Below are 27,467 nucleotides of genomic sequence, written 5' to 3'. Positions count from 1 at the left end.
ACGATTAAATATGGTGTACTGAGAGAAATGTGGCCGGTTAGCTCAGTTGGTTAGAGCGTGGTGCTAATAACGCCAAGGTCGCGGGTTCGATCCCCGTACGGGCCAGGCAAATTTTGTTAAATATTAAATGTGTCCATAAGAGTCGGATAAGATTTGGTTTGTTGTTTCGTAGCTAAATGCTAAATTAGCAGTCTGAGTCAACTAAAATTGCCAGGTTCTTTACTTACAATTAAATATTGTGTACTGAAGTCATCGTCATTAACCCACTAGCTGCATTGCATTTTACTCATGTGTATTTCATTTTTTTTTAATATTCTGCGTATAACAGCGGATTTCGTTATATTTAATTAAGAAATTTACAATTATTAATAAATAAATGCAAATTCGAAGGAGTCTGAGTCAACGAAAAACTCAAACTTCCTGACTTAGAATAAATGTTGTGTGTGTGGATTTGAAAGAGTAGTGTTATCCCAAACCTAATCCTGACAAATCCTAAAAATCCTGTTAACATTAGCCAGTAAGCATGTGTTGCTAATCATGCTAAGATTGGGGGTTCCAGTAGTTCAGTCACAAATGTTAAAATCCAAATTCATGATGTATATATGAGAGAAATGGGACCGGTTAGCTCAGTTGGCTAGAGCGTGGTGCTAATAACGCCAAAGTCGCGGGTTCGATCCCCGTACGGGCCAGTCGAGTTTTGTTCAATATTAAATGTGTCCATAAGAGTCGGACAAGATTTGGTTTGTTGTTTCGTAGCTGAATGCTAAATTAGCAGTCTGAGTCAACTAAAATTGCCAAGTTCCTTACTTCCAATTAAATATTTTGTACTGAAGTCATCGTCATTGACCCACTAGCTGCATTGTATTTTACTCATGTGTACTTCATTTTCTTTTAATATTCTGCGTATAACAGCGGATTTTGTTTTTTTTAATTAAGAAAATTACAATTATTATAAATAAATGCAAAATTGGAAGGAGTCCGAGTCAACGAAAAACTCATCCTTCCTGACATAGAATAAATATTGTGTGTGTGGATTTGAAAGAGTAGTGTTATCCCAAACCTAATCCTGACAAATCTTAAAAGTCCTGTTAACTTTAGCCGGTAAGCATGTGTTGCTAATCATGCTAAGATTAGGGGTTCTAGTAGTTCAGTCATATTCATGGTGTATATATAGGGAAAGTATGGCCAGTTAGCTCAGTTGGTTAGCGCGTGGTGCTAATATCGCCATGGTCGCAGGTTCTATTCCTGTACAGGCCAGTCAAAGTTTGTTAAACATTAAATGTGTCCGTAAGAGTCGGACAAGGTTTGGTTAGTTATTTTGTAGCTAAATAAACAGTGTGAGTCAACTAAAATTGCCAAGTTCATTACTTACCATTAAATATTTTGTACGGAAGTCATCGTCATTGACCCACTAGCTGCATTGCATTTTACTCATGTGTATTTTTCATTTTTTATATTTTGCGTAAAACACCAGATTTAGTTGACTCAGACTGCTAATTAGCATTTAGCTACGAAACAGCGAATCAAATTTTGTCCAACTCTTATGGACACATTTAATATTTAACAAAACGAGACTGGCCCGTACGTGGATGGGACCCGCGACCTTGGCGTTATTAGCACCACGCTCTAACCAACTGAGCTAACCGGCCATATGTGTCTCAAACACACACCATGAATATGGATTTGAACATGTGTGACTGAACTACTGGAACCCCCAAACTTAGCATGATTAGCAACACATGTTAATCGAAGGAGTCTGAGTCAACGAAAAACTCAAACTTCCTGACTTAGAATAAATAATGTGTGTGTGGATTTGAAAGAGTAGTGTTATCCCAAACCTAATCCTGACAAATCCTAAAAATCCTGTTAACTTTAGCCATTAAGCATGTGTTGCTAAACATGCTAAGATTGGGGGTTCTAGTAGTTCAGTCACAAATGTTAAAATCCACATTCATGATGTATATACGAGAGAAATGTGGCCGGTTAGCTCAGTTGGTTAGAGCGTTGTGCTAATATCGCCAAGGTCGCAGTTTCTAATCCTGTACAGGCCAGTTAAAGTTTTTTAAACATTAAATGTGTCCATAAGAGTCGGACAATATTTGGTTTGTTATTTTGTAGCTAAATGCTAAATAAACAGTGTGAGTCAACTAAATTTGCCAGGTTCCTTACTTACAATCAAATATTGTGTACTGAGAGAAATGTGGCCGGTTAGCTCAGTTGGTTAGAGCGTGGTGCTAATAACGCCAAAGTCGCGGGTTCGATCCCCGTACGGGCCAGGCAAATTTTGTTAAATATTAAATGTGTCCATAAGAGTCGGACAAAATTCGGTATGCTGTTTCGTAGCTAAATGCTAAATTAGCAGTCTGAGTCAACTAAAATTGCCAGGTTCTTTACTTACAATTAAATATTGTGTACTGATGTCATCGTCATTGACCCACTAGCTGCATTGCATTTTACTCATGTGTATTTCATTTTTTTTTAATATTCTGCGTATAACAGCGGATTTCGTTATATTTAATTAAGAAATTTACAATTACTAATAAATAAATGCAAATTCGAAGGAGTCTGAGTCAACGAAAAACTCAAACTTCCTGACTTAGAATAAATGTTGTGTGTGTGGATTTGAAAGAGTAGTGTTATCCCAAACCTAATCCTGACAAATCCTAAAAATCCTGTTAACATTAGCCAGTAAGCATGTGTTGCTAATCATGCTAAGATTGGGGGTTCCAGTAGTTCAGTCACACATGTTAAAATCCACATTCATGTTGTATTTATGAGAGACATGTGGCCGGTTAGCTCATTTGTTTAGAGCGTGGTGCTAATATCGCCAAGGTCGCGGGTTCGATCCCCGTACGGGCCAGTCAAATTTTGTTAAATATTAAATGTGTCCATAAGAGTTGGACAAGATTTGGTTTGTTGTTTCGTACATAAATGCTAAATTATCAGTCTGAGTCAACTAAAATTGCCAAGTTCCTTACTTACAATCAAATATTGTGTACTGAAGTCATCGTCATTGACCCACTAGCTGCATTGCATTTTACTAATGTGTATTTCTTTTTTTTTATTATTCTGCGTATAACAGCAGATTTACATCCATCCATCCATTTTCTACCGCTTATTCCCGCGACCCCAAAAGGGAATAAGTGGTAACAGCGGATATTGTTATATTTAATTAGGATCATTACAATTATTAATAAATAAATGCAAATTCGAAGGAGTTTGAGTCAACGAAAAACTCAAACTTCCTGACTTAGAATAAATATTGTGTGTGTGGATTTGAAAGAGTAGTGTTATCCCAAACCTAATCCTGACAAATCCTAAAAATTCTGTTAACTTTAGCCGGTAAGCATGTGTTGCTAATCATGCTAAGATTGGGGGTTCCAGTAGTTCAGTCACAAATGTTAAAATCCAAATTCATGATGTATATATGAGAGAAATGTGGCCGGTTAGCTCAGTTGGCTAGAGCGTGGTGCTAATAACGCCAAGGTCGCGGGTTCGATCCCCGTACGGGCCAGTCGAGTTTTGTTCAATATTAAATGTGTCCATAAGAGTCGGACAAGATTTGGTTTGTTGTTTCGTAGCTGAATGCTAAATTAGCAGTCTGAGTCAACTAAAATTGCCAAGTTCCTTACTTCCAATTAAATATTTTGTACTGAAGTCATCGTCATTGACCCACTACCTGCATTGCATTTTACTCATGTGTAATTCATTTTCTTTTAATATTCTGCGTTTAACAGCTGATTTTGTTTTTTTTAATTAAGAAAATTACAATTATTATAAATAAATGCAAATTGGAAGGAGTCCGAGTCAACGAAAAACTCATCCTTCCTGACATAGAATAAATATTGTGTGTGTGGATTTGAAAGAGTAGTGTTATCCCAAACCTAATCCTGACAAATCCTAAAAGTCCTGTTAACTTTAGCCGGTAAGCATGTGTTGCTAATCATGCTAAGATTAGGGGTTCTAGTAGTTCAGTCATATTCATGGTGTATATGTACGGAAATTATGGCCAGTTAGCTCAGTTGGTTAGCGCAAGGTGCTAATATCGCCATGGTTGCAGGTTCTATTCCTGTACAGGCCAGTCAAAGTTTGTTAAACATTAAATGTGTCCGTAAGAGTCGGACAAGTTTTGGTTAGTTATTTTGTAGCTAAATAAACAGTGTGAGTCAACTAAAATTGCCAAGTTCATTACTTACCATTAAATATTTTGTACGGAAGTCATCGTCATTGACCCACTAGCTGCATTGCATTTTACTCATGTGTATTTTTCATTTTTTATATTTTGCGTAAAACACCAGATTTAGTTGACTCAGACTGCTAATTAGCATTTAGCTACGAAACAGCGAATCAAATTTTGTCCAACTCTTATGGAGACATTTAATATTCAACAAGCGGTAAAAAATGGATGGATGGATGGATTGATGGATTTGAAAGAGTAGTGTTATCCCAAACCTAATCCTGACAAATCTTAAAAATCCTGTTAACTTTGGCCGGTAAGCATGTGTTGCTAATCATGCTAAGATTGGGGGTTCCAGTAGTTCAGTCACAAATGTTAAACTCCACAGTCATGGTGTCAATTCCTTTTCCACATGGCCGGTTAGCTCAGTTGGTTAGAGCGTGGTGCTAATAACGCCAAGGTCGTGGGTTCGACCCTCATACGTGCCAGGCAAATTTTGTTAAATAGTAAATGTGTCCGTAAGAGTTGGATAAGATTTGGTTTGTTGTTTCGTAGCTAAATGCTAAATTAGCAGTCTGGGTCAACTAAAATTGCCAAGTTCGTTACTTACAATTAAATATATTGTGTACTGACGTCATCGTCATTGACCCACTAGCTGCATTGCGTTTTACTCATGTGTACTTCATTTTTTTATTTATTCTGCGTATAACAGCGGATTTTGTTATATTTAATTAAGAAATTTACAATTATTAATAAATAAATGCAAATTCGAAGGAGTCTGAGTCAACGAAAAACTTAAACTTTCTGACTTAGAATAAATATTGTGTGTGTGGATTTGAAAGAGTAGTGTTATCCCAAACCTAATCCTGACAAATCCTAAAAATCCTGTTAATTTTAGCCAGTAAGCATGTGTTGCTAATCATGCTAAGACTGGTGGTTCCAGTAGTTCAGTCACAAATGTTAAAATACACATTCATGCTGTATATGTAACAAACATATTGTCGGTTACCTCAGTTGGTTAGAGCGTTGCGCTAGTAACGCCAAGGTCGGGGGTTTGATCCCCGTACGGATCAGGTACATTTTGTTAAATATTAAATGTGTCCATAAGAGTCGGACAAAATTTGGTTTGATGTTTTGTAGCTAAATGCTAAATTAGCAGTCTGAGTCAACTAAAATTGCCAAGTTCCTTACTTACTATTAAATATTGTGTACTGAAGTCATCGTCATTGACCCACTAGCTGCATTGCATTTTACTCATGTGTAATTCATTTTCTTTTAATATTCTGCGTATAACAGCGGATTTTGTTTTTTTTAATTAAGAAAATTACAATTATTATAAATAAATGCAAATTGGAAGGAGTCCGAGTCAACGAAAAACTCATCCTTCCTGACATAGAATAAATATTGTGTGTGTGGATTTGAAAGAGTAGTGTTATCCCAAACCTAATCCTGACAAATCTTAAAAGTCCTGTTAACTTTAGCCGGTAAGCATGTGTTGCTAATCATGCTAAGATTAGGGGTTCTAGTAGTTCAGTCATATTCATGGTGTATATGTACCGAAATTATGGCCAGTTAGCTCAGTTGGTTAGCGCCAGGTGCTAATATCGCCATGGTTGCAGATTCTATTCCTGTACAGGCCAGTCAAAGTTTGTTAAACATTAAATGTGTCCGTAAGAGTCGGACAAGGTTTGGTTAGTTATTTTGTAGCTAAATAAACAGTGTGAGTCAACTAAAATTGCCAAGTTCATTACTTACCATTAAATATTTTGTACGGAAGTCATCGTCATTGACCCACTAGCTGCATTGCATTTTACTCATGTGTATTTTTCATTTTTTATATTTTGCATAAAACACCAGATTTAGTTGACTCAGACTGCTAATTAGCATTTAGCTACGAAACAGCGAATCAAATTTTGTCCAACTCTTATGGAGACATTTAATATTCAACAAGCGGTAAAAAATGGATGGATGGATGGATTGATGGATTTGAAAGAGTAGTGTTATCCCAAACCTAATCCTGACAAATCTTAAAAATCCTGTTAACTTTGGCCGGTAAGCATGTGTTGCTAATCATGCTAAGATTGGGGGTTCCAGTAGTTCAGTCACAAATGTTAAACTCCACAGTCATGGTGTCAATTCCTTTTCCACATGGCCGGTTAGCTCAGTTGGTTAGAGCGTGGTGCTAATAACGCCAAGGTCGTGGGTTCGACCCTCATACGTGCCAGGCAAATTTTGTTAAATAGTAAATGTGTCCGTAAGAGTTGGATAAGATTTGGTTTGTTGTTTCATAGCAAAATGCTAAATTAGCAGTCTGGGTCAACTAAAATTGCCAAGTTCGTTACTTACAATTAAATATATTGTGTACTGACGTCATCGTCATTGACCCACTAGCTGCATTGCGTTTTACTCATGTGTACTTCATTTTTTTATTTATTCTGCGTATAACAGCGGATTTTGTTATATTTAATTAAGAAATTTACAATTATTAATAAATAAATGCAAATTCGAAGGAGTCTGAGTCAACGAAAAACTTAAACTTTCTGACTTAGAATAAATATTGTGTGTGTGGATTTGAAAGAGTAGTGTTATCCCAAACCTAATCCTGACAAATCCTAAAAAACCTGTTAATTTTAGCCAGTAAGCATGTGTTGCTAATCATGCTAAGACTGGGGGTTCCAGTAGTTCAGTCACAAATGTTGAAATACACATTCATGCTGTATATGTAAAAAACATATTGTCGGTTACTTCAGTTGGTTAGAGCGTTGCGCTAGTAACGCCAAGGTCGGGGGTTTGATCCCCGTACGGATCAGGTACATTTTGTTAAATATTAAATGTGTCCATAAGAGTCGGACAAAATTTGGTTTGATGTTTTGTAGCTAAATGCTAAATTAGCAGTCTGAGTCAACTAAAATTGCCAAGTTCCTTACTTACAATTAAATATTGTGTACTGAAGTCATCGTCATTGACCCACTAGCTGCATTGCATTTTACTCATGTCTAATTCATTTTCTTTTTAATATTCTGCGTATAACAGCGGATTTTGTTGTATTTAATTAAGAAATTTACAATTATTAATAAATAAATGCAAATTCGAAGGAGTCTGAGTCAACGAAAAACTCAAACTTCCTGACATAGAATAAATATTGTGTGTGTGGATTTGAAAGAGTAGTGCTATCCCAAACCTAATCCTGACAAATCCTAAAAATCCTGTTAACTTTAGCCAGTAAGCATGTGTTGCTAAACATGCTAAGATTGGGGGTTCTAGTAGTTCAGTCACAAATGTTAAATTCCACATTCATGATGTATATACGAGAGAAATGTGGCCGGTTAGCTCAGTTGGTTAGAGCGTGGTGCTTATATATCGCCAAGATCGCAGGTTCTAATCCTGTACAGGCCAGTCAAAGTTTTTTAAACATTAAATGTGTCCATAAGAGTCGGACAAGATTTGGTTTGTTATTTTGTAGCTAAATGCTAAATAAACAGTGTGAGACAACTAAAATTGCCAAGTTCCTTACTTACAATCAAATATTGTGTACTGAGAGAAATGTGGCCGGTTAGCTCAGTTGGTTAGAGCGTGGTGCTAATAACGCCAAGGTCGCGGGTTCGATCCCCGTACGGGCCAGTCAAATTTTGTTAAATATTAAATGTGTCCAAAAGAGTCGGAGAAGATTTGGTTTGTTGTTTCGTAGCTGAATGCTAAATTAGCAGTCTGAGTCAACTAAAATTGCCAAGTTCCTTACTTACAATCAAATATTGTGTACTGAAGTCATCGTCATTGACCCACTAGCTGCATTGCATTTTACTCATGTGTAATTCATTTTCTTTTAATATTCTGCGTAAAACAGCGGATTTAGTTTTTTTTAATTAAGAAAATTACAATTATTAATAAATAAATGCAAATTGGAAGGAGTCCGAGTCAATGAAAAACTCATACTTCCTGACTTAGAATAAATATTGTGTGTGTGGATTTGAAAGAGTAGTGTTATCCCAAACCTAATCCTGACAAATCCTAAAAATCCTGTTAACTTTAGCCAGTAAGCATGTGTTGCTAATCATGCTAAGATTAGGGGTTCTAGTAGTTCAGTCATATTCATGGTGTATATGTACAGAAAGTATGGACAGTTAGCTCAGTTGGTTGGCGCGTGGTGCTAATATCGCCAAGGTCGCAGGTTCTATTCCTGTACAGGCCAGTCAAAGTTTGTTAAACATTAAATGTGTCCATAAGAGTTGGACAAGATTTGGTTTGTTATTTTGTAGCTAAATGCTAAATAAACAGTGTGAGTCAACTAAAATTGCCAAGTTCATTACTTACCATTAAATATTTTGTACGGAAGTCATCGTCATTAACCCACTAGCTGCATTGCAGTGTATTTTTCAGTTTTTATATTCTGCGTAAAACTGCGGATTTAGTTGACTCAGACTGCTAATTTAGCATTTAGCTACGAAACACCGAATCAAATTTTGTCCAACTCTTATGGACACATTTAATATTTAACAAAATGAGACTGGCCTGTACGGGGATCGAACCAGCGACCTTGGCGTTATTAGCACCACGCTCTAACCAACTGAGCTAACCGGCCATATGTGTCTTGAACACACACCATGAATATGGATTTAAACATGTGTGACTGAACTACTGGAACCCCCAAACTTAGCATGATTAGCAACACATGCTAACCGAAGGAGTCTGAGTCAACGAAAAACTCAAACTTCCTGACTTAGAATAAATATTGTAAGTGTGGATTTGAAAGAGTAGTGTTATCCCAAACCTAATCCTGACAAATCCTAAAACTTCCTGTTAATTTTAGCCAGTAACCATGTGTTGCTAATTAAGAAAATTACAATTATTAATAAATAAATGCAAAGTTGAAGGAGTCCGAGTCAAAGAAAAACTCAAACTTCCTGTCTTAGAATAAATATTGTGTGTGTGGATTTGAAAGAGTAGTGTCATCACAAACCTAATCCTGACAAATCCTAAAAATCCTGTTAATTTTAGCCACTAAGCATGTGTTGCTAATCATGCCAAGACTGGGGGTTCCAGTAGTGCAGTCACGAATGTTTAAATCCACATTCATGGTGTAACTAGGTGAACATATGGCCGGTTAGCTCAGTTGGCTAGAGCGTGGTGCTAATAACGCCAAGGTCCTGGGTTCGATCCCCATACAGGCCAGTCAACTTTTGATAAACATTAAATGTGTCCATAAGAGTCGGAGAATATTTGGTTTGTTATTTTGTAGCTAAATGCTAAATAAACAGTGTGTGTCAACTAAAATTGCCAATTTCCTTACTTACAATTAAATATTGTGTACTGAAGTCTTTGTCATTGACCCACTAGCTGCATTGCATTTTACTCATGTGTATTTCATTTTTTTTTTCATATTCTGCGTATATCAGCGGATTTCGTTATATTTAATTAGGATAATTACAATTATTAATAAATAAATGCAAATTCAAAGGAGTCTGAGTCAATGAAATACTCCAACTTCCTGACTTAGAATAAACATTGTGTGTGTGGATTTGAAAGACTGCGATGAGGTGGCGACTTGTCCACGGTGTACAACGCCTTCCGCCCAATTGTAGCTGAGATAGGCACCACCGCCACCCGCAACCGAAAAGGGAATACGCGGTAAAAAATGGATGGATGGATGGATGGATGGATTTGAAAGAGTAGTGTTATCCCAAACCTAATCCTGACAAATCCTAAACATCCTGTTAACTTTAGCCGGTAAGCATGTGTTGCTAATCATGCTAAGATTGGGGGTTCCAGTAGTTCAGTCAAAAATGTTCAAATCCACAGTCATGGTGTAAAAGTAGTTTACATATGGCCGGTTATCTCAGTTGGTTAGAGCGTGGTGCTAATAACGCCAAGGTTGCGGTTTCGATCCCTGTACAGGCCAGTCAGATCTAGTTAAATATTGAATGTGTCCGTAAGAGTCGGAGAAAATTTGGTTTGCTGTTTCGTAGCTAAATGCTAAGTTAGCAGTCTGAGTCAACTAAAATTCCCAAGTTCCTTTCTTACAATTAAATATTGTGTACTGAGGTCATCGTCATTGACCCACTAGCTGCATTGCATTTTACTCATGTGTATTTCATTTTTTTTTTATATTCTGCGTATAACAGTGGATTTCGTTATATTTAATTAGGACAATTACAATTATTAATAAATAAATGCAAACTCGAAGGAGTCTGAGTCAACGAAAAACTCAAACTTCCTGACTTAGAATAAATATTGTGTGTGTGGATTTGAAAGACTGCGATGAGTTGGCGACTTGTCCAGGGTGTACGACGCCTTCCGCCCAATTGTAGCTGAGATAGGCACCAGCACCCACCGTGACTCCAAAAGGAATAAATATTGTGTGTGTGGATTTGAAAGAGTAGTGTTATCCCAAACCTAATCCTGACAAATCCTAAAAATCCTGTTAACTTTAGCCGGTAAACATGTGTTGCTAATCATGCTAAGATTGGGGGTTCCAGTAGTCCAGTCACAAATGTTAAAATCCACATTCATGGTGTATATGTAGGCAAACTATGGCCAGTTAGCTCAGCTGGCTAGCGTGTGGTGCTAATATCGCCAAGGTCGCAGGTCCAACCCCCTAGGGGCCAGTCAGAATTTGTTAAACATTAAATGTGTCCATAAGAGTCGGACAAGATTTGGTTTGTTATTTTGTAGCTAAATGCTAAACAAACAGTGTGAGTCAACTAAAATTGCCATTTTTTTTTTATATTCTGCGTAAAACAGCGGATTTAGTTGACTCAGACTGCTAATTTAGCGTTTAGCTACGAAACAGTAAATCAAATTTTGTCCAACTCTTATGGACACATTTAATATTTTACAAAATGACACTGGCCCATACGGGGGTCGAACCCGCGACATTGGCGTTATTAGCACCACGCTCTAACCAACTGAGCTAACCGGCCATATGTGTATGGAACACACACCATGAATGTGGATTTGAACATTTGTGACTGAACTACTGGAACCCCCAATCTTAGCATGATTAGCAACACATGCTAACCGAAGGAGTCTGAGTCAACGAAAAACTCAAACTTCCTGACTTAGAATAAATATTGTATGTGTGGATTTGAAGGAGTAGTGTTATCCCAAACCTAATCCTGACAAATCCTAAAAATTCCTGTTAATTTTAGCCAGTAAGCATGTGTTGCTAATTAAGAAAATTACAATTATTAATAAATAAATGCAAATTTGAAGGAGTCCGAGTCAACGAAAAACTCAAACTTCCTGACTTAGAATAAATATTGTGTGTGTGGATTTGAAAGAGTAGTGTTATCCCAAACCTAATCCTGACAAATCCTAAAAATCCTGTTAATTTTAGCCACTAAGCATGTGTTGCTAATCATGCCAAGACTGGGGGTTCCAGTAGTGCAGTCACGAATGTTCAGGTCCAGATTCATGGTGTGAATTAGTGAACACATGGCCGGTTAGCTCAGTTGGTTAGAGCGTGGTGCTAATAACGCCAAGGTCGCGGGTTCGATCCCCGTACGGGCCAGTCAAATTTTGTTAAATATTAAATGTGTCCATAAGAGTCGGACAAGATTTGGTTTGTTGTTTCGTAGCTAAATGCTAAATTAGCAGTCTGAGTCAACTAAAATCGCCAAGTTCTTTACTTACAATCAAATATTGTGTACTGAAGTCATCGTCATTGACCCACTAACTTTATCGTCAAAGTTCTCTACTAAATCCTTTCAGCAAAAATATGGCAATATCGCAAAACGAACAAGTATGACACATAGAATGGACCTGCTATCCCCGTTTAAATAAGAAAATATAATTTCAGTAAGCCTTTAAGATATTTTGCATTCACATTTTTTGTCAGGTGCCTAGTAGTTAACAAAATACACTTACAATCGGTGTCTTGATTAATAAAAGTAAGGCCTACATTTTCTAATTGGCTAAATGGTTTACAATTATCAATCAAATCTTGGAGAATGATTAAGAGTACAAAAGCCCTTAAATTGATATCTTTGTTAAAAACATTTAAGATGATTTTCATTGGCCCTTTTTGTCTTTTGTTTTTTCATATTCTTATTATTATTATTCATTAACATTTAAGATTAATATTTGCTTTTGTTTTATATTTTTCTTAATGTTGAAAGTGCCTGTACTTGTGTGAATTATAAATGTATGTTTGTTTTTCAATAAAAAAATAATATTAAATAAAAAATTACATTTGGTGTCTAAAGTTTAGCATGTATGCTATTAGCATGTATGCTATTAGCATGTATGCTATTAGCATGTATGCTATTAGCATGTATGCTATTAGCATGTCTTCATCCAGCTTTGAGCACCAAATCTCCCCAACTGTAAAGGAGGATACTTTGCTTGAAAAGTCATCTTAAATTGGACCTGTGCACTTAAATGTCATGCATTTTCCCTATAATCATAAAATTATCGACAAACGACGACTTATTTTCACCTACCTTGTATTTATTGGTCTCTCACTGCGCAAACTTCATCTTTCATACATCTTTCTGTTTACATTCTTGCACCGGGCAACTGACCAATCGGAGACGAGAATATTATCACGTGGCTTAAAACGACGCATTTAGGTGCCATTAGAAAATATGGGAATTTTGAAGCGTGATCACAAACCAGCGCACGGAGCTAACACACACGGGAATTAATTTTAATCAAAAGCCAAAATATACACGTAAAGGCATCCTAATCTTTAAATCACTTTAATACTGGATTGAATAAGGACAAAAAGGATCAATTTTAAATAAGGATATCATATCGTTCACTTGTCTGAGCTGTATGTGATGAATTTGAAGGCCACAGGCTGTGACTCACAAGAGGGAGGCTATCATTTAAATCACAGGTGTCTAACTTAAAGCCTACGGGCCAGATTTGGCCCTCCACAACATTTTGTATGGCCCACAAAAGTCTGGAAATAATATGTCAATGAAATACCTTATATTTTCTTCCTTTACTTTGTTATTTTCTCAATAAATGTTTCTTTTTTACTAGTTTGACAGGGGGAAAAAATGGTGTCCAACAAATATTTTTGGGGTCAAAATCCAAATAAATACTTAAATATCTGCTTAACTTATGATTTCGAAGCAAGTTATCCATCAATTTGTTCTCTATAAAAATGACCAATTGAATTTACTGTAAAATTTAGGGAGTTTTTTTTACAGCATATTACTGTAGGTTGAAAAAAAACGACCAATGTTAGTTGTTTTTTTTTACAGTAAAATTCTGTCGACTGAGCTGTCAGTTTTTTTCTTTTTTTTTTACATTTTAAAATCCACGGATAATGATTTTATGGTACCGCATTTTATTATGGTAAAAAAAAAAATGGCAGCTGAGTTGCCAAAATGAAAATAATTTTCTATTTACAGTAATATGTTTTAATAACAATAATAATAATAACAATAATCCATCCCATCCATCCATCCATCCCTTTTCTACCGCTTATTCCCTTTGGGGTCACGGGGTTGTGGTGGCCCTGCGATGAGGTAGCGACTTGTCCAGGGTGTACACAACCTTCCGCCCGATTGTAGCTGAGATAGGCGCCAGCACCCCCCACGACCACAAAAAGGGAATAAGCGGTAGAAAATGGATGGATGGATAATAATAATAAGAAGAAGAAGAAGAAGAAGAATAAAAACATATATTTTACTGTAAAAGTCTGGTAACTAAGCTGCCAGTTTATTTCTGTAAACAACAGTGGTAAAATCCACAGATTAGTTTTACTCTTTATGTAAAAAAAAAAATGTAAATATCAAAATTCATAGGCAAATTTGTTAATTATTTACTGTTACAAGCGGTGTGGCCCTCAATGAAAACAAGTTTGACACTCCTGATTTAAATGTTTATGGAGGCTGACTGTTGTCTATAGAAGGCTGCTGACATAAGAAGATAAAATGGACGTTCCCTCTCTTCCTCCACCACATTTATTTATCTTCACGTCAAAGTGATGCCAACGTGGTGTTTTTGCCTTTCTCAACAGGGTGATGGAACGTAAACACAGCACATTGGTGCATGTATATCACACACACACACACACACACACATAAGGTCCATAGAAACAATGTGAAGACCTTTGACCCCCTTTTCCCCACCTCCTCCACATTTGCTGCAAGGTATGTTCAGCAACAAGCTGAAGGTGTGTCAAGAGTCCTCGCTGTCTTTTTCCCCAGCATGTCATCCATCTACTTTGACAACCTCCAAAATAGCGACGTGGGGGGTGGGAATTGAAAAAGACATCTGTGTAGTTTTAACTTAAAACTAACACCTCACACGGACAACATACACTTGTGTGTTCGCAGGGGAATTTGGTAGGAATTTGTAGTAAAAGTTAAGCACCGTACAGTTTGAATGTGTCATGCCTAAAAGGAAATAATGGAAATAGAAATGATCTGTTCCAGAGTTAAACTTTCCCGATCGTAAAACCTTCAGTTTTAAGTAGAATTCTAAAACTGTGATTATTAACTGTCCGAGAACTGTAAAAAAAAAAAAAAAATTAAATACCGTCCGTAGAACGTTGTAAAGAAAGTTTTATAAAAGTTAGGGCTGGACAAGTATGGCAAACTGTATTTTCCGCACCATAGAGCGCACGGATTATAAAGCGCACCGCATTATAAAGTGCACCGGATTATAAAGCGCACTGCCGATAAGCGGGTCTAGTCAGGTCTACAGTGGGGCAAAAAAATATTTAGTCAGCCACCGATTGTGCAAGTTCTCCCACTTAAAATGATGACAGAGGTTTTTAATTTTCATCATAGGTACACTTCAACTGTGAGAGACAGAATGTGAAAAAAAAATCCAGGAATTTGCATTATAGGAATTTTAAAGAATTTATTTGTAAATTATGGTGGAAAATAACTATTTGGTCAACCATTCAAAGCTTTCACTGATGGAAGGAGGTTTTGGCTCAAAATCTCACAATACATGGCCCCATTCATTCTTTCCTTAACACGGATCAATCGTCCTGTCCCCTTAGCAGAAAAACAGCCCCAAAGCATGATATTTCCACCCCAAGCTTCACAGTAGGTTCGGTGTTCTTGGGATGCAACTCAGTATTCTTCTTCCCTCCAAACACGACGAGTTGAGTTTATACCAAAAAGTTCTATTTTGGTTTCATTTGACAACATGACATTCTCCCAATCCTCTGCTGTATCATCCATGTATCAATTTTGATATAAACTCAACTTGTCGTGTTTGGAGGAAGAAGAATACTGAGTTGCATCCCAAGAACACCATACCTACTGTGAAGCATGGGGGTGGAAACATCATGCTTTGGGGCTGTTTTTCTGCTAAAGGGACAGGACGATTGATCCGTGTTAAGGAAAGAATGATTGGGGCCATGTATCGTGAGATTTTGAGCCAAAACCTCCTTCCATCAGTGAAAGGTTTGAATGGTTGACCAAATACTTATTTTCCAACATAATTTACAAATAAATTCTTTAAAATTCCTACAATGTGAATTCCTGGATTCCCGCATTCTGTCTCTCACAGTTGAAGTGTACCTATGATGAAAATTACAGACCTCTGTCATAATTTTAAGTGGGAGAACTTGCACAATCGGTGGCTGACTAAATACTTTTTTGCCCCACTGTATTTTCATACAAAAAGCACACCGGATTATAGGGCGCGTTAAAGGAATCACATTGTGATTTTTTTTTCTAAATGTAAAATACTTCCTTGTCGTCTACATAACATGTAATGGTGGTTCTTTGGTCAAAATGTTGCATAGATCAGTGGTTCTCAAATAAGGGTACACGTACCCCTAAGGGTACTTGAAGGTATCCCAAGGGGTATGTGAGATTTTTCAAAAATATTCGAAAAATAGCAACAATTCAAAAATCCTTTATAAATATATTTATTGAATACTACTTCAACAAAATATGAATGTCAGTTCATAAACTGTGAAAATAAATGCAACAATGCAATATTCAGTGTTGACAGCTAGATTTTTTGTGGACATTTCCCATAAATATTGATGTTAAAGATTTATTTTTTTGTGAAGAAATGTTTACAATTAAGTTAATGAATCCAGATGGATTTCTATCACAATCCCCAAAGAGGGCACTTTGAGTTGATGATTACTTCTATGTGAAGAAATCTTTATTTATAATTGAATCACTTGTTTATTTTTCAACAAGTTTTTAGTTATTTTTAAACCTTTTTTTCCAAATAGTTCAAAAAAGACCACTACAAATGAGCAATATTTTGCACTGTTGTACAATTTACTAAAGTACTACAATTTACTAAATTGTATAACAGTGCAAAAAATTGCTCATTTGTAGTGGTCTTTCTTGAACTATTTGGAAAAAAGATATAAAAATAACTAAAAACAAGTTTTTAGTTATTTTTTAAAATCTTTTTTTTTTGACTAAAAACAAGTTTTTAGTTCTTTTTATATCTTATTTTCCAAATAGTTCAAGAAAGACCACAACAAATGAGCAATATTTTGCACTGTTATACAATTTGATAAATCAGAAACTGATGACATAATGCTGTATTATACTTCTTTGTCTATTTTTTTTCAACCAAAAATGATTTGCTCTTATTAGGGGGTACTTGAATTAAAAAAAAACAACCCACTGGTTTAGAACGTGGTGCTAATAACGGCAAGGTCGCAGATTCCATTACCGTATGGGCCAAACATGTTTCGCAAGCAAAATTGTGGCTTGTCTTCATACACATAATCAATAATGAATGTATTTATTAAATGCTAACAACTCATGTATGGATTAGCGTTATATTTTGACAAAGCGTAAAACAAGAATTATATTATATTCTATTATATATATTATATTATATATTATATTCTTTAATAAGGGATGGTATTGATTACATTTGAACTGATCTAGCAAAAAAAAAGGTGCAAAAACTGATACTTCCATCCATTGCTTTCCTCCTCTCCAAGGTTCTCATAGTCATCATTGTCACCGACGTCCCACTGGGTGTGAATTTTTCCTTGCCCTTATGTGGGCCTACCGAGGATGTCGTAGTGGTTTGTGCAGCCCTTTGAGACACTAGTGATTTAGGGCTGTATAAGTAAACATTGACTGATACTTAAAACTGGAAGACCCTTTTGTAAAAACAAACAAAAACAAAGAGCAATGCCTTCTAATTTGTATTGAATTGTGAGTCATTCAAGTTGAACGGCCTGGTAATTGAAATACTTCAATTATATAAATGATAACTAAGTAATACATTCAACAATGATAAATAAAATCCACAACAGACTGTCAAAATCAAGATAATTACAATAATGAATAATTAATTGCTAGTTGGGAGGAGTCTGAGTCAAGAAAAAAATTGAAAACTTCCTTAATTAAAATTAAATATTGTGTACTGAGCGTGTGGATTTGACAGTGGAGTGTTATCACAAACTTAATCCGACAAATCCAAAAAAATCATGTTACTTTAGCTGGTTAGCATGTGTTGCTAAATATGCGAATGTTGGGGATTCCAGTAGTTCAGTCTCAAAGGTTCAAATCACCAACTTACTGTATACATTTTTAAACATGTAAAGTATGTACACATACTCTTAGTTTTTCAACATGTAATGGTGGAATGTTTATGGCTTGTTTGCCCAGTTGGTTAGAGTGCGGTGCTAATAATGCCTAGGTCGTGGGTTCCAACCCCGTACGGGCCAGTCTAGTTTAGTTAAATATTATTTGTGTCCATAAAAAACAGACAAGATCTTGTTTGTTATGTAGCTAAATGCTAAATCAGAACTTTGAGTTCACTAAAATTGCGAATTTCCTTACTTACAATTAAATATTTTGTACTGAGGGTGTGGATTTGACTAACTTATCCTGACAAATCCTAAAAGACCTGCTATCTTTAGCCAGTTAGCATGTGTTGCTAAATATGCTAAGATTATGGGTTCCAGCAGTTCAGTCACAAAGGTTCAAATCCACACTCTTCTGTATTTATTCTTAAACACCTACTCTTAGTTTTTGAAGGTGAGAATTTGGACAATTTATGGCCGGTTAGAATATCTTGAACATGTATAGAATGTACATTAATTACCTGTTTTTCCAAAGTAGTAGCCTAAACTAAATATGGCCGGTTAGCTCAGTTGGTTAGAGCGTGGTGCTAATAACGCCAAGGTCATGGGTTCAATCCCCATACGGGCCAGCAAGTGTTCATAAACATTAGATATGTCTTTAAAAGCAGGACATTTTCGGATTTGTTAAACATTGCATACTGAGGGAGTGGATTCGACAGTTTAGTGCGGGGGCGCTCACACTTTTTCTGCAGGTGAGCTACTTTTCAATTGACCAAGTCGAGGAGATCTACCTCATTCCTATTTATAATTTATATTTATTTATTTATGAAAGAGACATTTTTGTTAACAAGTTAATGGTGTTTAATGATAATACAAGCATGTTTAACACACATAGATTCCTTTCTTTCCTGAAGACAAGAATATAAGTTGGTGTATTTGATTCTGATGACTTGCATTGATTGGAATTAGACAGTGGTGCTGATAATGTCCGCATTTTCAAATGGAGGAAAAAAAAAAGTCCTCCTTTCTGTCCAATACCACATGAAAGTGGTTGGATTTGGCATCTCATTTGTCCAACTTGCATACTCGTCTTTAAACACTTTGTTATGAGAGTAGCATATGTGTGTGGCCCTTTAATGTCTGGCAGCAGGTGAGTGACGTCAGTGAGTGTGCGGGTGGGCAAGCAAGTGAGAAAGCGGTCGCTGAGGGCGGGGGAGAAATACATTGGCATCAAACTCCGTAGCTTGCTAGCTTGTGCGCGCTAGCTTTCTGAGACTCTTATTTTGTTAGCACAGGCAGGATGAAACAGGTCTTTTATGGTGAAGACAGGAACTGTGCAGTCGGTCTTTAGAGTTTTGACAGTAGGTATGGATTCTCTAGAAATAAAATGTGTTTCTCTGCGTCCGCCCTATTAGTGATTTTTTTCTTAAATATGAGCTTGCAGCAGCCGGCGTCATCTCACAAGATCCTCGGGTGCCGAGAATGTCAAACAACTGACGAAAGTGAAGTCTTGGTATGATTGATGATTGCTCATTTTTATGTATATTTTTTAATGCCTGGCTTAAGATCGACTGACACACCCTCCGAGATCGACCAGTCGATCGCGATCGACGTAATGGGCACCCCTGGTTTAGTGTAATCATGACAAATTCGAAAGACAGTGTTAAATTTAGCTGATTTGGCTGTGTAGTGTTATCCCAAACCTAATGCTGACAAATCCCAGAGACTGTGTTAACTCTAGCCATGTTTTGCGAAATACGCTAAGGTTGGGGATTCCAGTAGTTCAGTCACAAAATTTCAAATCCACGCTCTTCTGTATTCACTTTTAAACATGTAAAGTATGTACGCTTTTTACCTAGTTTCTAAAAATGTGAACCAGGGCAACAGATGGCTGGTTAGCTCAGGTGGTTAGAGTGTGGTGCTAATGAAGCCATGGTCGAGGGTTCTATATCCGTACGGGTCAGTCAAGTTACGTAAAATTTGTGTCCAGTTACGTAACTAAATGCTAAATCAGGACATTCAGTTCACTAACTATAGTCTTCAGCACCGTCCGTGACCCTGAAAGAGACATGTGGTAGAAAATGGATGGTGGTAAAGTACTTGTGCTTTTTCACCTAGTTTTCAAAAATGTGAATCTGGACAGCATTGGGCTGGTTGGAACGTGGTGCTAAAAAGGCCAAGGTCCCTGGTTTGATCCCAGTACAGGCCAGTCAAGTTTTGATACATTTTAGCTGTGTCCATAATCGCCAAACAAGATCTGGTTTGTTACGTAGCTAAATGCTAATTTTGGAGGACTATGAGTCAACGAAAATAACACACTTCCTTACTTACAATTTACAAATTGTGTACTGATAAACATTACAGTAGATGTGTCCATAAGAACGAGACATAATCTAGTTTATTAAATATTGTTTGTTAAATATTGCAAATCCACACCGAGGGTGTGGATTTGACAGTGCAATGTAACCCTAAACCTAATCCTGACAAGTCCTAAAAATTCTGTTAATTTTAGCTAGTTAGTTTTGTGGATTAAATCCCCGTAAGGGTCACCCAAGTTTTGTTAAAAACTCGCTGTGTTCATAAAATCCAGACAAAAACTGGTCTCTTATGCATCTCAATGCTAATTTGGAGGACTCTGAGTCAACTAAAATCACACATTTTTGTAAAAATAAACAAAAACAAAGAACAAAATGCCTTCTGATTTTTATTGCATTGTGAGTCATTCAAGTTGAACGTCCTGGTAATCGAAAAACTTCAATAAATTAGTACTTAAATTTTTGTTAAATATTGTATGTGAGATATTACAATATTAGAACCAGACAAGATCTGTTTTTTACGTAGTTAAATGCTAAATTAGGACTTTGAGTAAACTACAATCGCACATTTCCTTACTTACAATTAAATATTGTGTACTGAGGGTGTGGATATGAAAGGGTAGTGTTATCCCAAACCTAATCTTGACAAATACTAAAAAACCTGCTAAGTTTAGCTGGTTAGCATGTGTTGCTAATTATAAGTTGTGCTGTCACAAAGGTTCCAATCCATGATCGTCCGTTATTACTCTAGAGTTATCCCAGACCTAAACCTAAAAATTCACGTTCTTCTCTACTTAATCTTAGATATTTAAATGTTGTACACTTTGTACTTTGCTTTTAAAAGTGTGAAATGTTGCAGTAAAGGTTTATCAACCCCTCTTAGTCTTCCCATCTTCTTTTGGATGTTACCAAACTGTGTGATGTGGCCAGAGACCGCAGATGGTTAGAGCGTGGTGCTAATAACGCCAAGCCACGTAAGGACCAATCAAGTTTTGAATAATATTAGCTTTGAACGCAAGAACCAGACAAGATCTGGTTTGTCACGTCCACGAGTTCTGTCACAAAGGTTGAAATCCATGCTCTTCTGTATTTACTATGAACATTTGCCGTGTGGGTGGTTAGCTCAGTTGGTTAGAGCATTGTGCTAGTGATGCCAAGGTCGATTCGATTCCCAAAGGGACTGGACAATTTTTGTTAAATATTATCTGTGTCTGTAAGAACCAGACAAGTCCTGGTTTGTTGCATAGCTAATTATTAATTTGAAGGACTCTGATTCAACTAAATGCATGCATTTTACTTACTTTCAATTAAATATCGTGTACTGAGGTCAAGATTTGAAAGAGCAGTGTTATCCCAAACTTAATCCTAAAAAACCTGATAACTCTAGCTGATTAGCATGCGTTGCTAAATATGCTCAGGTTGTGGGTTGCAGTAGTTCAGTCACAAATTATTAATCCAAATTAATCCATTTCCTTACTTACAAATAAATATTGTGTACTAAGAGGGTGAGGATTTGAAAGAGCAGTGTTATCCCAGACCTAATCCTAAAAATTCACCTTCTTCTCGACTTAATTTTAAATATGTAAATGTTGTACACTTTGTACTTTGCTTTTGAAGGTGTGAAATGTTACAGTAAATGTTTATCCAACCCCTCTTAGTCTTCCCATTTCCTCTTGGATGTTAACAAACTGTATGATGTGGCCAGAGACCGCAGATGGTTAGAGTGTGGTACTAATAACGCCAAGCCACGTACAGACCAGTCAAGTTTTGAATAATATAAGCTTTGAACGTAAGAAACAGACAATATCTGGTTTTTCACGTCCACGAGTTGTCACAAAGGTTCAAATCCATGCTCTTCCGTATTTACGACATATAAATTGGTACTATATGGCCGGTTGGCTCAGTTGGTTAGAGTGACGTGCTAATGATGCCAAGGTCATGGGTTCGATCCCCGTACTGGCCAGATCAGTTTTGTTAAATGTTACATGTGTCCATAAGAACCAGACAAGTCCTGTTTTGATTGCATAGCTAAATATTAATTTGAAGGACTCTGATTCAACTAAATGCATGCAATTTACTTAGTTTCAATTAAATATCGTGTACTAAGGGTGAGATTTGAAAGAGCAGTGTTATCCCAAACCTAATCCTAAAAAAACTGATAACTCTAGCCGGTTAGCATGTGTTGCTAAATATGCTCAGGTTGTGGGTTCCAGTGTTTCTGTCACAAAGGTTCAAATCCACACTCTTCAATATTAACTCTTTAACATGTTAAGTATATACACTTACTCTTAGTTTTTGAAGGTGTGACTCTCATGAATATATGGCCAGTTAGCTCAGTTGTTTACAGCATGGTGCTAATAACGCCAAGGTTGCGGGTTCGATCGCCGTGCGAGCCAGCCAGGTTTTGTTAAATATTAGATGTGTCCATCAGAACTGGAAAAAATCTGGTTTGTTACTAAATCAAAAATTCAGTCAACTAAAATGGTACAATTCCTTACTTATAATTAACTATTGTGTACTGAGGGTGTGGATTTGACAGTGTAGTGTTATCCCAAACCTAATCCTGACAAATCCTAAAAAAACCCTGCTAAGTTTAGCTGGTTAGCATGTGTTGCTATTTATTATAAGGCTGGGGGTTCCAGTAGTGCTGTCACGAAGGTTCCAATCCCCGATCTTCCGTTATAGCTCTTAAAATTGTTAAGTTAGCGATAAATTAAAGAACATATGGAGTAGTTCACATAAGGCCGGTTAGCTCAGTTGGTTAGAGCGTGGTGCTAATAACGCCGAGGTCGCGGGTTCGATCCCCGTACGGGCCAGACACATATTGTTAAATATAAGCTATGTCCGCAAGAACCAGACAAGTCCTGGTTTGTTGCATGGCTAAATATTAATTTGAAGGACTCTGATTCAACTAAATGCATGCATTTTACTTACTTTCAATTAAATATCGTGTACTGAGGGTGAGATTTGAAAGAGCAGTGTTATCCCAAACCTAATCCTAAAAAACCTGATAACTCTAGCCGGTTAGCACGTGTTGCTAAGTATGCTAAGGTTGTGGGTTCCAGTAGTTCAGTCACAAAGGTTCAAATCCACACTCTTCAGTATTAACTCTTTAACATGTTAAGTATATACACTTACTCCTAGTTTTTTAAGAATTGACTCCAATGAATATCTGGCCAGTTAGCTCCGTTGGTTTGAGCATGGTGCTAATAACGCAGAAATTGCGGGTTCGATTGTCGTACGGGCCAGCCAGTTCTGGGTAAATATTAGATGTGTCCATTAGAACCGGACAAGATCCGGTTTGTTACGTAGCTAAATGCTAAATCAAAAATTCAGTCAACTAAAATGGTACGTTTCCTTACTTATAATTAAATATTGTATACTGAGGGTGTGGATTTGACAGTGTAGTGTTATCCCAAACCTAATCCTGACAAATCCTAAAAAACCCCTGCTAAATTTAGCTGGTTAGCATGTGTTGCTATTTATGATAAGGCTGGGGGTTCCAGTAGTGCTGTCACGGAGGTTCCAATCCCCGATCATCCTTTATAGCTCTTAAACATGTAAAGTTAGCGAGTTTAAAAAAAATATGGAATAGCTCACATAAGGCTGGTTAGCTCAGTTGGTTAGAGCGTGGTGCTAATAACGCCAAGGTCGCGGGTTCGATCCCCGTACGGGCCAGACATGTTTTGTTAAATATAAGCTATGTCCGCAAGAACCAGACAAGTCCTGGTTTGTTGCATAGCTAAATATTAATTTGAAGGACTCTGATTCAACTAAATGCATGCATTTTACTTACTTTCAATTAAATATCGTGTACAGAGGTTAAGATGTGAAAGAGCAGTGTTATCCCAAACCGAACCCTAAAAAACCTGATAACTCTGGCCAATTAGCATGTGTTGCTAAATATGCTCAGGTTGTGGGTTCCAGTAGTTCAGTCACAAAGGTTCAAATCCACACTCTTCATACCATGGAGAAAGAAAAGAAGCTATTTCTGGCAATTTATTTAAGTGTGTATCAAACTGGTAGCCCTTCGCATTAATCAGTACCCAAGAAGTAGCTCTTGGTTTCAAAAAGATTAGTGACCCCTGATTTAAAGTATCGTTGACTAGTCTTTTGGGCCTCAGTTTTATATAAACAGCAGACCGTTTCGAGCAACATATGGCAGGTTAGCTCAGTTAGTTAGAGCGTGGTGCTAATAAGGCCATGGTAACGGGGTCGATCCTTGGCGGGCCTGTCAGGTCTTGTTCAATTTTAACTGTGTCCATTAGAACCAGGCATGATCTGGTTTGTTACTTAGCTAAAAAAAAAAATAAGAAATTTGAGTCAAGTAAAATTGTGCATTTCCTTACTTACAGTAACATTTTGTGTGCTGAAGGTGTGCATTTGACAGTGTAGTGTTCTCCAAACCTAATCCTGACAAATCATAAAAAACCTGTAGACTTTAGCATGTGTTGCTGATTATGCTTAGGTCGGGGGTTCCAGTAGTTCAGTCACAAAGCTTCAAATCCACACTCTTCAATATTAACTCTTTAACATGTTAAGTATATACACTTACTCTTAGTTTTTGAAGGTGTGACTCTAATGAATATATGGCCAGTTAGCTCAGTTGTTTACAGCATGGTGCTAATAACGCCAAGGTTGCGGGTTCGATCGCCGTGCGAACCAGCCAGGTTTTGTTAAATATTAGATGTGTCCATCAGAACTGGACAAAATCCGGTTTGTTACTAAATCAAAAATTCAGTCAACTAAAATGGTACAATTCCTTACTTATAATAAACTATTGTGTACTGAGGGTGTGGATTTGACAGTGTAGTGTTATCCCAAACCTAATCCTGACAAATCCTAAAAAAACCCTGCTAAGTTTAGCTGGTTAGCATGTGTTGCTATTTATGATAAGGCTGGTGGTTCCAGTAGTGCTGTCACGAAGGTTCCAATCCCCGATCTTCCGTTATAGGTCTTAAACATGTAAAGTTACCGACTTTTAAAAAAATATGGGGTTGCCTCTGTAAGGCAGGTTAGCTCAGTTGGTTAGAGCGTGGTGCTAATAAGGCGAAAGTCGCGGGTTTGATCCCTGTATGGGTCAGACACACTTTGTTAAATATTAGCTATGTCCATAAGAACCAGACAAGTCCTGGTTTGTTGCATAGCTAAATTCTAATTTAAAGGACTCTGATTCAACTAATTGCTTGCATCTTACTTTCTTAAAATTAAATATTGTGTGCTGACAGTGAGGATTTGAAAGAGCAGTGTTATTCCAAACCTAATCCTAAAAAACCTGATAACTCTAGCCGGTTAGCACGTGTTGCTAAGTATGCTAAGGTTGTGGGTTCCAGTAGTTCAGTCACAAAGGTTCAAATCCACACTCTTCAGTATTAACTATTTAACATGTTAAGTATATACACTTACTCCTAGTTTTTAAAGAATTGACTCTAATGAATATATGGCCAGTTAGCTCAGTTGGTTTGAGCATGGTGCTCATAACGCAGAGATTGCGGGTTCGATTGCCGTACGGGCCAGCCAGGTCTGGGTAAATATTAGATGTGTCCATTAGAACCGGACAAGATCGGGGTTGTCACGTAGCTAAATGCTAAATCAAAATTCAGTCAACTAAAATGGTACATTTCCTAACTTATAATTAAATATTATGTACTGAGGGTGTGGATTTGACAGTGTAGTGTTATCCCAAACCTAATCCTGACAAATCCTAAAAAACTCTTGCTAAATTTAGCTGGTTAGCATGTGTTGCTATTTATGATAAGGCTGGGGCTTCCAGCAGTGCTGTCAAAAAGGTTCCAATCCCCGATCTTCCGTCATAGCTCTTAAACATGTAAAGTTACCAAGTTTAAAAAAATATGGGATTGCTTTCATAAGGCCGGTTAGCTCAGCTGGTTAGAGCGTGGTGCTAATAACGCCAAAGTTGTGTGTTAAATCCCCATACGGTCCAGACACATTTTGTTAAATATTAGCTATGTCCATAAGAACCTGACAGGTCCTGGTTTGTTGTATAGTTAAATGCTAATTTGAAGGACTCTGATTCAACTAAATGCATGCATTTTACTTTTTTACAATTAAAAAGCATGTACTGAGGGTGAGGATTTGAAAGAGCAGTGTTATCACAAACCTAATCCTAAAAAAACGGATAACTCTAGCCGATTAGCATGTTTTGTAAATATGCTCAGGTTTTGGGTTCCAGTAGTTCAGTCACAAAGGTTCGAATCCACACTTCAATATGAACTCTTTAACATGTTAAGTATATACACTTCCTCTGAGTTTTTTAAGGTTTGACTCCAAAGGATATCTGGCCAGTTAGCTCAGTTGGTTAGCGCATGGTGCTAATAATGCCAAGGTTGCGGGTTCGATCGCCGTACGGGCCAGTTGGGTTTTATTAAATATTAGATGTGTCCATTAGAACTGGACAAGATCCGGTTTGTTACGTAGCTAAATGCTAAATCAAAAATTCAGTCAACTAAAATGGTACTTTTCCTTACTTATAATTAACTATTGTGTACTGAGGGTGTGGATTTGACAGTGTAGTGTTATCCCAAACCTAATCCTGACAAATCCTAAAAAAACCCTGCTAAGTTCAGCTGGTTAGCATGTGTTGCTAATTATGATAAGGCTGGGGGTTCCAGTAGTGCTGTCACAAAGGTTCCAATCCCCGATCTTCCGTTATAGCTCTTAAAAATGTAAAGTTACCGACTTTTAAAAAAATATGAAAGAATAATTGTAAGGCCGGTTAGCTCAGTTGGTTAGAGCGTGGTGCTAATAACGCCAAGGTCGCGGGTTCGATCCCCGTATGGGCCAGACACATTTTGTTAAATATTTGCTATGTCCATAAGAACCAGACAAGTCCTGATTTGTTGCATAGCTAAATATTAATTTGAAGGACTCTGATTCAACTAAATGCATGTATTTTACTTACTTTCAATTAAATATCGTATACTGAGGGTGAGATTTGAAAGAGCAGTGTTATCCCAAACATAATCCTAAAAATCCTGATAACTCTAGCCGATTAGCATGTGTTACTAAATATGCGCAGGATGTGGGATCCAGTAGTTCAGTCACAAAGGTTCAAATCCACACTCTTCATTATTAACTCTTTAACATTTTAAATGTATACTCTTACTCTTAGTTTTTTAAGGTTCGTCTCCAATGAATATATGGCCAGTTATCTCAGTTGGTTAGCGCATGATGGTTACAACGCCACGGTTGCGGGTTCGATCGCCATGCGGGACAGCCGGGTTTTGTTACATATTAGATGTGTCCATTAGAACCGGACAAGATCCGGTTCGTTACGTACTTAAATGCTAAATCAACAATTCAGTCAACTAAAATGGTACATTTCCTTACTTATAATTAACTATTGTGTACTGAGGGTGTGGATTTGACAGTGTAGTGTTATCCCAAACCTAATCCTGACAAATCCTAAAAAACCCCTGCTAAATTTAGCTGGTTAGCATGTGTTGCTATTTATTATAAGGCTGGGGGT

General features: G+C 37.0%; 1 protein-coding gene and 17 non-coding genes across 18 annotated transcripts in view; 15 read left to right on the top strand and 3 right to left on the bottom strand.

Moving 5' to 3' along the window:
• Nucleotides 1-27,467, bottom strand: part of LOC133544315 (semaphorin-3G-like) — a 259,663-nt gene that overhangs the window by 114,516 nt on the left and 117,680 nt on the right. The window lies entirely within an intron of this gene.
• trnai-aau (transfer RNA isoleucine (anticodon AAU)) lies at nucleotides 32-105 on the top strand. The gene has a single exon. It is a non-coding gene; the product is annotated as a tRNA-Ile (tRNA).
• On the top strand, nucleotides 615-689 carry trnai-aau (transfer RNA isoleucine (anticodon AAU)). Its single transcript has one exon. It is a non-coding gene; the product is annotated as a tRNA-Ile (tRNA).
• On the top strand, nucleotides 2,203-2,276 carry trnai-aau (transfer RNA isoleucine (anticodon AAU)). Its single transcript has one exon. It is a non-coding gene; the product is annotated as a tRNA-Ile (tRNA).
• On the top strand, nucleotides 2,787-2,860 carry trnai-aau (transfer RNA isoleucine (anticodon AAU)). The gene has a single exon. It is a non-coding gene; the product is annotated as a tRNA-Ile (tRNA).
• On the top strand, nucleotides 3,441-3,514 carry trnai-aau (transfer RNA isoleucine (anticodon AAU)). Its single transcript has one exon. It is a non-coding gene; the product is annotated as a tRNA-Ile (tRNA).
• Nucleotides 4,592-4,665, top strand: trnai-aau (transfer RNA isoleucine (anticodon AAU)). Its single transcript has one exon. It is a non-coding gene; the product is annotated as a tRNA-Ile (tRNA).
• On the top strand, nucleotides 6,328-6,401 carry trnai-aau (transfer RNA isoleucine (anticodon AAU)). Its single transcript has one exon. It is a non-coding gene; the product is annotated as a tRNA-Ile (tRNA).
• Nucleotides 7,498-7,573, top strand: trnai-uau (transfer RNA isoleucine (anticodon UAU)). Its single transcript has one exon. It is a non-coding gene; the product is annotated as a tRNA-Ile (tRNA).
• On the top strand, nucleotides 7,725-7,798 carry trnai-aau (transfer RNA isoleucine (anticodon AAU)). Its single transcript has one exon. It is a non-coding gene; the product is annotated as a tRNA-Ile (tRNA).
• Nucleotides 8,683-8,756, bottom strand: trnai-aau (transfer RNA isoleucine (anticodon AAU)). The gene has a single exon. It is a non-coding gene; the product is annotated as a tRNA-Ile (tRNA).
• trnai-aau (transfer RNA isoleucine (anticodon AAU)) lies at nucleotides 9,273-9,346 on the top strand. The gene has a single exon. It is a non-coding gene; the product is annotated as a tRNA-Ile (tRNA).
• trnai-aau (transfer RNA isoleucine (anticodon AAU)) lies at nucleotides 11,021-11,094 on the bottom strand. Its single transcript has one exon. It is a non-coding gene; the product is annotated as a tRNA-Ile (tRNA).
• trnai-aau (transfer RNA isoleucine (anticodon AAU)) lies at nucleotides 11,611-11,684 on the top strand. The gene has a single exon. It is a non-coding gene; the product is annotated as a tRNA-Ile (tRNA).
• trnai-aau (transfer RNA isoleucine (anticodon AAU)) lies at nucleotides 18,219-18,292 on the top strand. The gene has a single exon. It is a non-coding gene; the product is annotated as a tRNA-Ile (tRNA).
• Nucleotides 22,721-22,794, top strand: trnai-aau (transfer RNA isoleucine (anticodon AAU)). The gene has a single exon. It is a non-coding gene; the product is annotated as a tRNA-Ile (tRNA).
• trnai-aau (transfer RNA isoleucine (anticodon AAU)) lies at nucleotides 23,583-23,656 on the top strand. The gene has a single exon. It is a non-coding gene; the product is annotated as a tRNA-Ile (tRNA).
• Nucleotides 26,709-26,782, top strand: trnai-aau (transfer RNA isoleucine (anticodon AAU)). The gene has a single exon. It is a non-coding gene; the product is annotated as a tRNA-Ile (tRNA).

This window comes from Nerophis ophidion, linkage group LG27, assembly GCF_033978795.1.
Source record: "Nerophis ophidion isolate RoL-2023_Sa linkage group LG27, RoL_Noph_v1.0, whole genome shotgun sequence".
NCBI lineage: Eukaryota > Metazoa > Chordata > Actinopteri > Syngnathiformes > Syngnathidae > Nerophis > Nerophis ophidion.
This window is presented reverse-complemented; position numbering and strand designations above follow the sequence as displayed.